Source organism: Balaenoptera physalus (assembly GCF_965194825.1).
Source record: "Balaenoptera physalus genome assembly, chromosome: 5".
Taxonomy (NCBI): Eukaryota; Metazoa; Chordata; class Mammalia; order Artiodactyla; family Balaenopteridae; genus Balaenoptera; species Balaenoptera physalus.
Window position 1 is genome coordinate 120,866,099 of NC_138884.1, and position 16,276 is coordinate 120,882,374.

The window sequence follows — 16,276 nt, forward strand, 5'->3', positions numbered from 1 at the left end:
TAAAAAGAGAAAAAAATAATAAATGCAGAAAAGGTTTTCAATAAAATTTAACATCCATGCATGGCAAAGATCTTAGCAAAATACAAAGAAAAGTGAAATCCCTTAACTTGGTGAAGGAAAATCTGCTAAAATCCCACACAGCAAACATTATAGTTAATGGTGAAATGTTGAAGATCAGAGTCAAACCAAGGATGCCCTACTAGCATCACTTCCACTCAACCTGGCACTAGATGTTGTAGACAGTAATTTGACAGCACCATAATATTCCAAAAATAATGAGATTAAATTTTTAAAATATGTAAAGATTGAAAACAAGGGACTTAAACTCTCATTATTTTAATATGATACAGTTGTTCATAGAGAACACAAAAGAATCTACAGTTAAATTGCAAGAAGTAATACAAAATCATACCTCAGTAATACTAATTAGAAAATATAGTTAAAATACATATTAATTACAATAGTAGTATAAATATGAAGTAACCATGAATAAATCTAACAGGGTCCAAGCTATGTTGGAGAAAATTTAAAACTTGGTGAAAAGATACAAAAGAGACCCTAAAGAAGATATACCATGTTCATGGATAGGAGGTCTTACTATATCTCCTCAAACAGATATTTAGATTCAATAACATTTTAATAAAAATTTCATGTTTTTAAAGTAAAACTTGACAAACTGATTCTAAAATTTAAATGGAAAGTTATAAAAGTCTAGCATATCAGAAATTTCCTGCTGTGAATAATTAGAAAATTGCATAAAATACAAACAACAATCTATTTGAAGGCATCAGAGAGCTACTAAGGCAGTGAGAATTTGAAGGGTTAAATCTTGGAGAGAAGGAATGGAAAATGCAAAGAGATGAAACACATTTATTGTTACTTTTCTTCTTGAGGCATTTGCCAACCTATAAACAGAAGACTAAAAGGATAAGAGGAGAATAACAGTCAAATGAAGAAAGGTTTAACAGAGTTTTCAACAGTTTTATGGGGCTAGGAGAAAAAAATCAGAGTTTAGGGCCTGCCAAAGAGGAGTGGCCCTGATAACCAATGCAAGCTTTCATAAAGGATCTTTGAATGCTATACCCTAGGCAAAAGAGCTAACTAGAAACAGTCCAGCTCTCACAAAGAAACACAGATTCAAATTAGCTCATTCCCAAATAGGATTAAGAAAAGAGCTAACTAGAAACAGTCCAGCTCTCACAAAGAAACACAGATTCAAATTAGCTCATTCCCAAATAGGATTAAAGTGATCTTAACTTTAATTTTGCTACAGGCAAAAAGTGAACCCTCTCTATAGGAACATAACATCATTCAAAACCTCTGATTATTTCTTCAATTTTTTATATGCTATGTCTGGCATTTAATAAAAAATTATTAGGTAACCCAGGAGATAAACAATTGATCAAAAACCAGGAGAAGAGGAAAAAAGAATTACAGGCAAAATGAACAGATTTATAGGAGATTCAATTACTGAAGTTATTTGACATGGATTTAAAGTTAACTTAGGTTTACATGTTGAAGAATATAAAGGCTGAGAAAAAAGAATTCAGCAAGAATTTGAATCTATTAAAGATAATCAACTGGAAATTACAATAACTGAAATAAAGAACTTAGTAAATGGGTTTAACATATTAGGCACAGCTGAAGAGAGAATTAGTGAACTAGAAAACTAGGTCAATAGAAAATATCTATACTGAAACATGAAGACAAAGAGAAAAAATGAAAAATACAAAAAACACAATACATGAGACACACAAAAAAACTTCTATCACACACCAAATATATATATTTAATTCCAGAAGGGTTGAAAAGAGAGGATGGGAGTAAAAGCAATATTTGAAGATATAATGTCTGAGAATATTCCAAAATAGATGAAAAATAATAAACCAGATTAAAGAAATGCTACCAAATTAAACAAGATAAATATTTAAAAAGCTTAAATACAACAAAAATAAGAACATTTTTAAAGCATTCAGAAATAAGAAACATAATTTCAAAAGACATAACAGAAATGATGTAAGGCAGAAAAAAATAGAATAATATATTTAAAGTATTGAAAGAAAATAACTAGATTTCTACATCCAGCAAAAAATATTGTTAAAAATGAAGGCAAAATTAAAACTTTAGATAACAAAAACAGAAAATTGGACACAAGAAGACATGCACCAATAGAAATACTAGTAATTTTTCAGACAGAAGTGTAATGATGCCAGGTCGAATCATGAAAATATAAGAAAAGAAGACCAACTGAAAGGGAAAATATGTGGGTAAATTTAAATGAATATAGGCTGTTTATGAAAAGTCAAAAGTTATCCATGAACAACCTAAATGCTCATCAATTGATGAATGGATAAAGATGTTGTATACACACACACACACACACACACACACACACACACACACACAATGGAATATTATTCAGCCATAAAAAAGAATGATATAATGCCATTTGCAGCAACATGGATAGACCTAGAGATTATCATATTAAGGGAAGTAAGTCAGAAAGAGAAAGATAAATACCATATGATAGCACTTACATGTGAAATCTAAAATATGATACAAATAAACTTATTTACAAAACAAAAGTTACCCATGAAGAAGAATTAAATAGGAGGACTTGATCTAGCAGGTATCAGAAATTATTATAAACCTATAGCCACTAAGAAGTGTAGTGTCATTGTAGAAATATAACAACAATGGACAAATGGAATATAAAATACCCATACATGAAAACTTGAAAGATGATACAGTAGGTAATGCACATCGGTGGGATAAGAATGGAGTATCAGCAAGTACACCTGAGAAAATCAGTTAACTGTGCAGAAAATAATGAAACAGATCCCTACTTTACACATTTACAAAAAAAAAAATCTATCTAAGGTAGAATATAAACTTAAATGTGGAAAGCAAAACTAGAATGCCTTTAGAAATATTTATAGGAGCATATTTTAATAACCTTGGGTTAAAGGAAAATTTCTTAAGACCTCAAAAAGGAAAATATCAATAAATTATCATTAAAATTAAGAACTTTTCTGTTCCTCAAAATACACCACAAAGAGAGTAAAAATACAGGATGTAACTTTGAAAAGTTTGCAATAGATATAACTGACAAAGGATGATATAAACCTAGAATATATACATACTTCCTAAAGGGAACAAGAAAGAAAATGCAGTAGAAAGGCAGAAGAGGGAACACAAATATGCCCCCAAAAACCACACGAAGAGGGACTTCCCTGTTGATGCAGTGGTTAAGAATCTGCCTGTCAATGCAGGGGACACGGGTTTGAGCCCTGGTCTTGGAAGATCCCACATGCCGTGGAGCAACTAAGCCTGTGCGCTGCAACTACTGAGCCTGTGCTCTAGAGCCCGTGAGCCACAGCTACTGAGCCCATGTGCCACAACTACTAAAGCCTGCGCACCTAGAACCCGTGCTCCGCAACAAGAGAAGCCACTTCAATGACGAGCCCGCACACCACAACGAAGAGAGGCCCCTGCTCGCCGCAACTAGAGAAAGCCCATGGGCAGCAACAAAGACCTAATGTAGCCAAAAATAAAATAAGTAAATAAATTTATTAAAAAACCAAAACAAAACGAACCAAAAAAAACACATGAAGAAATGATTAATCACATTAGTAATCGGGAAATCAAACCGCAATGAGATATCATTTCACACTCATTGGCAAAAATTTTAAAGTCAGACCTGTCTAAGTTTTGTCCAAAAGTGTGGGACAACCAGTACTCTGTGCTGGTGGGGTGTTAATTGGTATCACCATGTTGGCATTACCAAGCAAATTTGAACATTGTTCATATTTTACAACCTAGCAATGTTAATCTGAGGTATATATCCTAGAGAAACTCTTACACCAATAATATATCTCAAGGCACATACAAGAGTGTTTACAATGGCAAAAAAACTGGAGCCCATATAAATATCCATCAACAGTAACGTGATAAGAAATCAGTGTATAGGTTTATTATGGAATACCGTAGAGCAGTTAAGTGAATTATAGCTATGCACATGAAAGTGGATTAATCTGTAAAACAATATTTAAACAGAAAAGAAGAAAAATTTATGTACAAAAGAATTCCATTATATAAAGTTATGAGCAGGTAAAGCTAAACAGTATATTGTTTGTGGATGTAGGCTTACATGGTAAACTTATAAAGAAAAGCAAGGGAATCATTGACAAAAAATTCTGAAGGGTAGTTGTCTTTGGCACTAGGAGAGGAGACCTTCAGTGATCGGCATCCAAGGCTTCTGAGGTCCTGGTAATGTGTTATCTCTAAGTCTTAGTAGTAGGTACATAAGTATTTCTATTGTTATTATTTCTCCGTAAACTACCCATATATCATAATATAAAAGTGAAAAAAAATGTGCGTTTCACAGTTGCCAAAAAAAAAGGGTGAAAAGACCACAAAAGATATTGTCCCTAAATTTTACTGAGCACTTCGTGGATTCCAGAGCGGAATTATTCACATTCCTTGCATTTGTGTGGGTTGGGTCTTCTGAACTCTGGACCCCTGAAGCCATGGAGCATGTATGCCGGATTAACATGTTTCTGAGCTGGGAATTTTCCTCCACAGTTGGAAGTCTGAAGAGAGGCAGAGAATGCTGTTTACCACACACACTGAATGCTTTGGGCAAATAGAGGTATAAAAAAGAGGAATGAGATAACAGAGGTTATGAGGAAAGAAAGGCTGTGTACAAACTAGGAGGCAATATATAGAAAAATAAAAAGTTGGCATTTGGAGTCTCATAAGAAATTACTTGGTTGGGGATGGTAAAAAATGATGTTCATAAGTATGATGAGAAGAGTCATTCAAATTCTGCTGCTTTGATTTGCTTCATTCTTCTATTAACAAATCTGACCTTTAGCAATTTGTCGTTTAGGTTTTCCCATTAACTTTAAGTTTTAAATTCTGCTTTTCAAATCCTTGTGCAACTTTCTGTGTTTGCTAAATTACTCAACAGATTCATACAGCATTGCTTGCTTATGTTTGCTCTGCGCTGGAAATGATAATGATAATGTCTGTACTTCCTGCCTTCGTGAGATAGTTGATAGGGATAATTTTTTAAGCAATTAAAATAGAGAGGAAATAAAGATCACAAATGCGAGAAAGCAGAAGCTTCAAGGTCCTCTGCCTCTAACAGCTTTTTTAACCCTCTGCCATATTAGAACTCTTGGAACCAGCTTTTGTTCCTTTCTCATTCCAAACTCATAGCTTTCTTTCAATTTCTCTCTTGGACTTCAAATGACTTTTTATTCCCTCACAATTGTTACCATCTTGTTATTCAAAATCTGCCATAAAACTCAGCAGAGTTCTTAGAAAATAAGGCAAATAGAAAAATCTGGACTTCGGTGATCACTCAGATCACTAAAGCAGTCACTCTACCTGCTCAAGAGTAGATGAGGGAAAAGAGCCTTTATAATTCTAGCCCTGTAACTGGACAATCTTAGAGATACAACATATCTCAAAGGTCTTCTAGTTCCATGCTCAAAGTAGAATTTTCTCTCCCAAGTCTCTGAAGAGGGTCTTTTGGCTTCAGCTTTCGACTTAAGACTTGTGGTCACAGGGAGCTTGGTACTTCAAAAGACAGCTTGTAATGCCGTCGGAGTCGTAAGAAAACTTTTCCTTACAGTGAGCTGTTTACAGCCACCCGCTGGGCTGGCTCTGACATCTAGAAAGATCAATTCTTTATCTAAGCCTTAAAATATTAGAAAATAGTGTCTCCTTTTTCAAGACGTATCTTGAGAATCTTCTTTACCAGGAGCCAAATACCCCTGCTTTTGTTGCCCGTTCCTCTACCGATTATATTTTCAGATGTAGTTCAGACTATGCCTCTTTGGAGGTCTGACTCCAGGGTGTCAGTACCCTCAGTATCCTTTTTTCCCCCCCGCCTAAATATTTATTTATTTATTTATTTATTTATTTATTTATTTATTTATTTATATATTTGGCTGTGTTGGGTCTTAGTTGCAGCACACGGGATCTTCATTGCGGCATACAGGATCTTTAGTTGCGGCATGCAAACTCTTAGTTGTGGCATGTGGGATCTAGTTCCCTGACCAGGGATTGAACCTGGGCCGCCTGCATTGGGAACATGGAGTCTTAGCCACTGGACCACCAGGGAAGTCCAGAGGTGCCAGGATCCTTTTTGACATGAGATGTCCAAACTGAGCGCCATACTCCAGATGTGGCCCAGATCCTGTGGAGAACTAAGTGATTTATTTCCCTTTTTGCACTCAACTTCCCGAATCTTGTTAGTTCTGATAGCAACTACATCACACAGGGAAATCATACAGAGATAATCAGGGATTAGCACCAGACTTGCCCTAACGAAGCATTAAATGTAAAGTTGCCACAGATCATAGGGCATCCATCCAAGATGTGAAGTGAGAGATCTCTGGGTCTGAGGACTGGGCAGGAACGTAAGGAGTTGGTATAATTCTCTCAGTCCCTTGTCCCAGGGCCTCTCGTCTCTGCTTCTCTCCGCTCTGCTCTTCCTCTTCCCTTGACAACATGGCCTCTTCCAGCCATTTCTGTTTCTGTGTAACTTTGGCTTTCCTCTGCTCCAGTGTGCCCTGAAACCAACCTAGCCCAAGTTCTGTACAACTTTTCATTTGAAGTACCCACCTCCCCAGCAACCAGCTCAGTGTCTCTCAAATTTTTGTGCCCACAAAATCACACAGAGATCTTGTCAAAAATGCAAAGTATGGTTCAGTAGGTCTAGGAGAAGGAATGTACATTTTTAACAAGTTCCCAGCTGATGTGGATGCTGATGGCCCACAGATCACACTCTGAGTAGCAAATCAATCAAGACTGAGTTAAGTTAAACTTGTTTCTGATGTCTGAGGCTTCTGTCTGTTAAGTTAAAATATTCCAGAAAAGAAAAAAAATTATGAATTATCTTCTTAAAATAAGTTTTTATATTTTAGATTCTATTCGTCTGTCATTTCAGTGAGATGGAAGAAAAGAGACTTGTTCTCAATCAGATGTCTTAACGGAACCCTTTACGTTGCATTCTTTATCTTTGTACCAGGCCCTGAACTAGGTGCAAACTTGCAATTACAAATGGTCAAATGTCCCTTTTCAATAGCTTCCCCAGGTGGGCCTGTATGGCCCTTCCAGGGATCTGTGAGTGTGATTTCCAAACTGTGCAAATGATGTCTAGAGGGGAAATATTGTGGTTCAGAACTAAAACCTATACCCGACACCCGAACCCACAGACCATGAAGGATGCCAACTTCCCCACATTATGGATACTGGGAACCATGTCAGCATTTTATTAGTTTTACTGCCTAATCTAGATGCTTACTCCATGATAGTGATACCTAGTCCAATTAGCTTCAATATTTCTTTAGTTTTAAGTACATAGGTAGTTTCTAGAGACTGAAGTACTTGAGTGAGTGTGCAATGGAGAGGGGTTGACAGGGATATGATGAGACAGGATAATGAGAAATTTCTCTGGCAGGAGACTGGGGAGAGTAACGAAGTGATTCTACCTTGGGGAACCTAGGAAGAAACCCTATAGCTGTTCATTTCAAGCCTGGCTTGTCACAGTTGGTCCTATCATTCATTCAGTTTTAAAAAACTAGTCCTAGAAAAACCACATGATCCGTTTGGGGTTTGCAAGAGGTCTTCTATAATTCAGCAAATGGGCACATTAATTTAATCAGAAACTTGGCTTCCTTTCCATGTCTTCGATTTTGCCAATTAAGAGGCATACCCATGATGGATAGCTTCATTTAGGATGCAAAGAAAATCAAAGTACTCTGGGAGATTTGTTAAGCCAAAAATACACTCACCTGGGACCATTGTAGAGATCAGTTTTCAAGCCCATGAAAAATAAATGGAAGTGTCTTTGTGTGAATCTATCAGCATCTGTACCACTGCATTATGCATGGTCCCAGCCATGTTCGTGTTGCGTCTGTTCATCACACGGTTTCAACAAGAGTTTTCCATTTTACCAAATGGGAGAGATCAAGACAGAATCCATAGTTTCCTTACTCTGGTTTTCTTGGCAGGACCCTCTCTTGTCCTTTTTTTTTTTTTTTAGCGATCTGTAATTTATCTTTGGCTATAGCCACAGAGGTTTGCCTCTTCCCTTAGAAGGCAGTTTTGAAGGCTTATAGTCTTAATATTTGCTCAATAATTTTTCTTTTTGCATCACTGTCATTTTTTTAAAATTTCAAATAAACTTGTTATCATTAGTTTGTCTAAGAGTAGATCTCATCTAGGTAGTTAATAAGTATAACTTTCATGTAGATATTATAAGAAGAAGAAACATTGATCTGATTCCTACCCTCTATTAGTTTACACACATACACACAGATATAAAGCAAATAACACTCTGGATTTCTTTTTTCCTAACAGCAATTAATTTATTCATTTTAGTGCTAGATTATGTAAAATAGAAGCTTGCATTTGAATTACAATTCTAATAAACAGAGTCATTATAATTGCCTAATTAGAACAATTTCTGCATTTTATAGGAATTGAATTTTTTTGGATACCATAGCAAGTAACAAGCCCATGTGCTATTTTTTTTCTACACAAATTTGATCTATGCTAACAGCTATTCAAACTCTTTCAGACTGCTGAATATTTGTCGTTAGTGCTTTTCTTTTCTTGATCAAGATAGTAATTGTCATGGCTTAAAAAATGATCATTTTGTTTATTCTGCCTAGCTCCAAATCTTCTATTCTAATTTGTTTTATATTGCTTGCTCTGCTGTTCTAGCGTTCTCAGTTTCTTTTGATTAAGGACTATTGTTTAAACCTTGTGAATGACAGTCATTTATTTGTCACACAAATATATTTTAGTCCAAATCACTATTGATATGGGTTGCTATTGGATTCAAATATTTGATAACTGCATACTATAACTGAAACTTTAACTGTATCTCAGGCAATGGTTTAAGTGGCGGCACCTATAAAACTTACAAAGTTCCATAATGGTCAGCTTTCATTTTTTTCCATCTTGCTGTTAAATTAGAGACATATTTGTTCAGTGACCAAGACTTCCAAAAGCCAAATCCCTCTCTTTTCCTAAAGAATGACCTTCCTGAAGGAGAATAGAGCTCGTTTACAAAATTTTAGTCAGTTGTTCCTTTGTTTCAGGAAAGCTTGGAATTGAGACAAATAGGAGAAAATGTGTAATTTGTGACTTTAAAAGTGAAGAGATGTATATGAACCTGAACCACAACTTTTTCACTCAGCTTTGTAGGCTTTAACAGAGCTGGAAGAATGTTCTTTTGCAAATCTAGATGTCAAGAAAAAGCAAGTTTCTGCTCCAGCAGTGTTTGCAGGCTCTGAACATGTACCACTGGAGGGAGATGAAGTGCTTTCAAGTGGTAGCTAAGTGAACAGTTGATTTTAACGGTTAGGTATTTACTTTTCATCCAACATTTAATTATGGAAATTTTCAAAATGTAGCCAATTGGAAAGAATTTTACAGCGAACAGCCATAAACCTACCACTTAGATTCTCCATCAACATTTCACTGTACTTGCTTCATCACATATCTAACCTTCTAGCCACCCCTTGATGGAGCCATCGATTCATCTTATTTTTAATGCATTGCAGACACCGGTGCATTTCCCCTAAAACCCTTCTGCATGCAGGTTATTAATGAGTTCAATATTTGTTTATAGTTTCTTTTTCTTTTTTGGGGGGATTTTGCATTTTTTAAAGTTTTTATTTTATATTGGGATGTAGTTGATTTACAATGTTGTATTAGTTTCAGGGGTACAGCAAAGTGATTCAGTTATACATATACACATATCTATTCTTTTTCAGATTTTTCCCACATAGGTTATTACAGAATATTGAGTAGAGTTCCCTGTGCTATTCAGTAGGTCCTTATTGATTATCTATTTAGTTTATTTTTCTATATTAGTAAAATTGACTGAGTTTGACAAAATGAATACATATACCTATGTAGCCCAAACTCCTGTAAAAATACAGAATAGTACCATCACCCCAGAAGGCTCCCTTATGCCTGTTCCTCCTTCATCTCTGTCCCGATCTCATCCCCAGGTAACCACTGTTCTGGTTTTTTTCACCATAGATGAGTTTACCTATTCTAGAACCTCAATTAACTGGAATCATATGATATGTATTCTTTTGTGTAAGACTTCTTTCACTCAGCTTAATTTTTTTCTTCATTCGTTTTTCTGTGCACATTGGTAGTTTATTCCCTTATGTTGCTGAATAATATTCTGTTAATAGACCACAGTTTATCCATTCTCTTGTCTGTTTCCAGTTTTTAACCATCATGAATAAAGCCTCTATGAGCATTCTTACACCAGTCTTTTTGTGTAAATATATTTTTATTTCTCCCAGGTAGGATTCTAACTGCCAGGTCATAGGCTAGGTGTATCTTTTAGTTTTATAAGGAACAGATTTTGTCTATACTTTAGAAAAAATATAAAACGCTTGTACCATTTTATATTTCCACCAATAATGCATGAGTGGTTTGGTTGTCCTATTGTCAGTCTTTTTAATTTTACCCTTTCTGGTGACATGAGTGTTATCTCATTGTAATTTGATTTCCCAGGTGCTTATTTTTAATATGTTTTAGGAAAAAGACGATTAGAACACCAATTCCATGATTTCAGGTACTTCAGGCTGGAGTCAGGGCCAATAAATAGTGAGTCAATTTAAGATCACGTTCAATAAAAATACCAAGTAAATAATAGTTGAGGTGGTGTATGGATATAGAAAATTTGTGAATAAGTGAAGCTTAAGAAATACTGTTATAGAGGATCTTTTTCCAGACTTCCTCTATTTCCAAGGCTTTTCTTTTCTTTTTTTGGATCGAGTCAAAAACTCAACATGTAAAAATCTTTAAGACATTTCAATTACCTTTACCCACTACAGAGTCATTGAGTTCTGAGATTAGAATTCTATGTAAACCTGGAGTGAAAAAGATTTCAGCATCACCCTTGCTTTTGAAACCATGCTTTAAGCAGTCTAATTGTATAAAATGGCAACAAAAGAAAACTATTACAAAGGCAAAATAGCAAGGTAGACATTAGTACCCATTGGAGCCAGCCTGCTAGACTTGCCCCTCAGTTCCACCACTTACTAGCTGTGTAAAGCTGGCAAATTATTTTCTTCTCTGTGTTTCAGTTTCCTCATCTATAAAATGTGGGTGGTAATAGTAACAACTTCATATGAAGCTGTGAGGAATACATAAATAAAAACATGTAAATAGCACATAGTAAGTATCATATAAGGGTGAGCTACTATTATTTTTGTTGTTGTAGGAGAACCAATCAGCCCAAAGAAGGGAAAGATTCCTATAGGCCAAATGAGGAATGAGGCAGGGGAGTAGATACCTCTAGAAAGCAGAAAGCCCTGTGCCTTCAGAAATGGGCACTCTCTTATTATCAGCCTGGGGCTCATTTCTCCTTCTTGCTCTTTCTTTGGGCAACAGCTTTTCCCAGTTCTCAACTTAGGTGGGGCTGAGCTCATTTCCTGGCCATGTGATCCAGGCCTGGCCAATCAGCATTTCTCATCCTTAAGTTTACATTGACTGGTCCCAGAGATGGACACTTGATCTCAATCAGGATAATAATACTCTATCCTGGGATTTCTGCAGGGGCTCTTGAGAGAGTTACTCCCTCTCTTTTTGCCAGAGATGCGAAGCTGATAAGACATAATGATGGTGCAGCTGGGAGTCATTTTGCCACCCCCTGGGGAGAGCCTGCCAGAGACCGGAATCCCACAAAGAGTAATGCAGCACTGGGGAGTGAGAGTGAGAGTGAGAGAGGGAGGGAGAGAAAGAGAGAGACATAGAGGGACAGAGACGGAGAAAGATCACTGACATTTTAGCAGCTGGCTCCAGCTCTATTGATCGGACCTTACCATCTGTGGACTAATCAGTACCTTTTTCGCCTAAGCCATCGTGAGCTCGGTTTCTGTTATTTGTGAGGATCCTGATGAATACATCTTTTATAACCAAGGGCACATTTTTGCAAGATAATTTCTTTGAGATTCGGAGGCTTTACTGTGTTTACGTAAATATCTTTCTCCGCTGAAACTTCTGTAGGTTGTTTGTGTAGGCTACGTGGAGACACTGCCAGAGTGAGGTTTATGAAATCCCCCAACAGATAAGGAGGCAGGTGTAGAGAGAAATGATGCCAATCAGTTTATTGTGTAGCAGCCGTGGGAACCAGGAGGAGACCCTTCGTTCTCAGGGTCATCTGGATTCGGTGGAGCAGAGTGGGATGGGGGAGAGGGGTAGGGTAGGATTCTCGGGCAAATCTACCCTCCGTAGGTATTTCCCTGGCACTCCCCGTGGGATGGGGAGATCAGAGATCTGCTTTCCTTTCCTTCTCTTTTCTCAGTCCACTTCTCTCAGTTGTTGCTACTCAGACTACTAGACCTGTGCCTCCAATCCTCAACACTTTTTGATAACATTCTGATAATACTCCCTTATATTCCTGGACAAATACGCAGTAAAAAAACATGATGTAATCATCTGATTTCAATCAGCCCAGCCATCTGGAAAAGGTGCCTTTCAGTCATTTGGTTGCACTGGCACTCAGCCTAAGATGACCACATCTATATTCAGTGACTTCCTAACCACAGTGTCAGTAAGTATGGCTTCTCATTGCAAAGCTGGATAATTGTACTTATTCCTGTTAACATTTCATGTGCCTCACAGAGTAATTACAGATAATGAGAAAATCTAGGTACCAAGGATTGTGCCTATTACTGAGTGACGAATGGAGGGTGCTTGAAAGTGTCATGGGGGTTAATCACCCAGGACTGGCACTGCCTGCTCGTACACAGCTCAAGGAGGCATGGTGTGAGCATGGTACACGCCATCGCGAGAGGTAGAAAGACCACTTCTGACCACAAGAACAGGTGAACGTGGAGGCCCTAGGATGGGCAGCAGCTGACTCCTTGGAAGAACTGCAAACATACCAGAATGATTGAAGGAAGGGGAACAAGGCAATGGTGGCTGGAGCCGTGAGCTGGAGCTGGAGCCGGTGAGTCTTTCTTGGTCCTGTGTCGGAGGCTAAACTTTATCTAAAAGCTGGCAGGCTTAATGGGAAATTGTAAGTTTTCTTATGATTGCACCTTATCTTGTGTTAGATACACATGAGACTCTTTGCCTTTCATTCTGTAGTTTTAATCCCTGTGAATAAATATGAGGCAGAGGAATTTATGAGGCAAAAGAATTAGTAAGTAGGCCAACAAGGACAGAGAACTTAAAAGAAAGGAGTTGGGAATTTCCTTTGTTCCCTTACACCATTTTAGAAGTATTTTTTCCTTCTTTTCTATTTGCATGTTTTGGAAAATAGCAAACAAAAGCTGTCAAACTATTTTGCGAAATAGGTGTCTTTCCAAACTTTGTTAAATTTTTACGGCTATAACTGAGATTTAAGAGTCTCTTCTAGAATAAGTCGACATTTATAAGGTAGTAACTGGAATTTTAGAACAATGTGGTGATTAAGAGCAGGAGCTCTGATCTCAGGTTAATCAAGTTCAAGCCCAGCTTTTTTCAATCACTAGATGTGTGACAGTGAATATGTTGTTTAACTTTTCTCTTGTTTTCTCTTATCTGTAAAACAGAGACAATATTAACTACTTCACAGGGTTGTTGTGAGGATTATGATATAATGCATTTAAGCAAGGTGTCTGGTAAATAGCATATGATCAATCAATTGTTAATTAACACAAACATTTTAGTGGGAAATTATCTTTCCCACTGTAATAGATTGTGAAAAATTTCATGTTTATTGTAATATATACCATTTTATAAATACATACATATGTGACAAATGACAGAAAACCAAGTTCACACACAAACAGTAGATAATATATAGATGTTTTGGAAGGCAATCTGAAGGATTAGAAGTTTGGATAAGAATGAATAAATAAGGAATTAATTACAGTTAAATTGTGATAGAATTTAAATATAATAAGACAAACAGCCAGGTTTAAATGGGTAAATAAACAGAGATGTTAAAAGAAAGGCAATAAGTCTTTTCAGGGGATTCAAAAAGCAATAAAGAGAATTTTAATTGATGCTTGAAAGCAAAGGGGCAGAGAGAAGAGCAGGACGACTAACAAATATCTTCAAGGGCCAGGGAAGTAACACGACCATATAATTCCACCGCATATAACAGACTAGGGAGTTGTGGGCTCTGCATAAAAACATTCAAATCACAAACTACATGTATAAGAAAAATCATGCTGACCAGTTTGCTACCCCAGGAATAAAGTGATGTCTCTCAAATGAACGGAAAGTAGCCGTGGAAACCCTGAACGAATCCCTTCTACAGTGTGGGTCCTGTTCCGCACCCTCCTGTCTTCCCTCATCCACATCCTTGCCCCGCCAGCATCCACGGCTCCTGCTGATTCATGTCAGCCTGGTCCTGTGGTGCTTGGGAAGACAATCCCCCTCCATCCTGGCAAACCCAGCAGTTCCTCGGTTGGTTATGCTGAGATTTGTCCCTAATTGTGGGTGTGATGGCCAAGAGGGAATGCGGGGGGCAGATCACGACAACGGCAAGCAGTGAGGCAGCTGAGAAGGCGAAACCTCTTCAAGTAAGAATGTGTTTGTTTGGGGAGAGGCCTCCACCGCAAGCCCCGGGAGTTCATAGGAATCTGGAGAGGGGTCTGTCCAGGTTCTCAAGTGCATCTACCCAGAGATCCCCATGCCAATTCTCAGGCTCCCACTTCTTCCCCATCAAGGCCCTGACTTTGGCCTTTGCTGGGAATCCAACCTTCTCTCAACTTCTGCTGTTCTTACCATTAAGTCTTCCAGCTGCAGGAGATGAGGGTCATTGTAAAAAGCTGCCAGAGGTTCCTTCTTTTCTTGCTCTCATACTTTGCTTTAAACTGTTGATTAATAGATCTGCCAGTCACTTTTTCTTCTTTAAATTTCCCAGGCCTTACAGTTACTCTTTCCCACATATCCTAAATGCCTGTCTCATTGAACCAGTTAATGCGCGGCTTTCCACCCGAATCCCAACCCAGTTCTCCACGGGTAAAGGTCTTAGCAATCACCAAGCTGGGAACTAGCAGCCCTCCACCTCCCACCAGTGACGTGAGCCTCCTTTCCAACTGGCCAGGTAGGAATGCAGAGCGTTCCACCCTCAGCATTGCTTCCTGGGACCAAATGCAATACCACCCCGCTTAGGTTGGATTCCCTGGAAGGAGCTTGATGTGCAGTTTCTTGTTCAGGTTATTTATTGGAAGAAAGCTTTCTGGAGAAGAGGAGTAAAAGAATCAGGGATAGGGCAGAGAGGAAAAACCAAACAAGGGTGTGATGTAAGCTAGAGACCAGCTTTCCCTTGTGGAAGAGCTGGGGCAGGAATTGCACTGCAGGACTGACCCCCCCTGGGGTGAGTGGGCCCATCTTTTGTTTCAACATCAGCCGGTAACTGATGGCGGTCTGCGTTGTCTGTGCCCACGCCTACAGCCCCAGTACACACGCAGAGAGAGTGGGCAGTTCTCCGGTGAGTTGCTGTCAGCTGTTGAATTGAATTTCTAGGCCCAAGATGGAGCCACTGCTTCCTGGGGTGGCACATCAGCAAACAGACACTTAGATAACTTGTGTGTCCCTGTACATGCTTCGCCTGACCGGAAATGCAGTATATCCAGCCAGCCAATCCCCTAACGCCAAGCCAACTCCGGACTCTACTTATTTCCTTGTTCTTTCTCACCCCGGACCAGGTTGACTACGTGGCCGCTGCCAATCAGATGTTGTCTATTTGTCTCTTCCTTGTTCTTTATTTTTTATCCTCTGAAAGCTTCTCGCCTTCTGACCCAATTTTCAGTGCTTCAAGTGGAGACTGACTGCGTTGTTTGTGTCACTGACATTGTTTTCCTGAATCATCTTTTAACACAGCAGCTGGGGGGAGGGGCGCTCCAGGTGGTAGAGAGAGTGGGGCGCCAGCAACCTCACTCACGGCTGTCGTTAGTATCAGGATGGATGATATTATTGAAGAGCAGTTTGTCGTTTTACAACTGGAAAAATTTTCCCTTTCACGGTTGATGTGAAGCTGACGGTAGTTTTTTTCCTTCTGCTAAAGGCGATGTTTTCCTTAATGTTAGACCGGAATGTTCTAACTGGAAAAGCCTTTTAATTTGAAGGGGAAAAGCAAGTGAATTTATTAAATAGAGTGTTAATAAAAAGGTGTATGGTAGTAATTTTTCTCTTCTCTGTCCCCACAGGCCTCCTAACGCATTCCCCTGACACTCCTCTCCTAAGCATGTCTGTCTGCTGGCTTCTGAGGTAAGAAAACATTTTT

The 16,276-nt window shown here is 38.2% G+C and overlaps 1 long non-coding RNA gene across 1 annotated transcript in view; it reads left to right on the forward strand.

The window, feature by feature from the left end:
- Positions 1-1,174: 1,174 nt before the first annotated feature.
- Positions 1,175-16,276, forward strand: part of LOC309661367 — a 45,568-nt gene continuing 30,466 nt past the window's right edge. Inside the window, exons 1-2 of the long non-coding RNA XR_014263981.1 lie at positions 1,175-13,003; positions 16,200-16,260. This is a non-coding gene — a long non-coding RNA (uncharacterized lncRNA). The remainder of the gene's footprint in view (positions 13,004-16,199; positions 16,261-16,276) is intronic.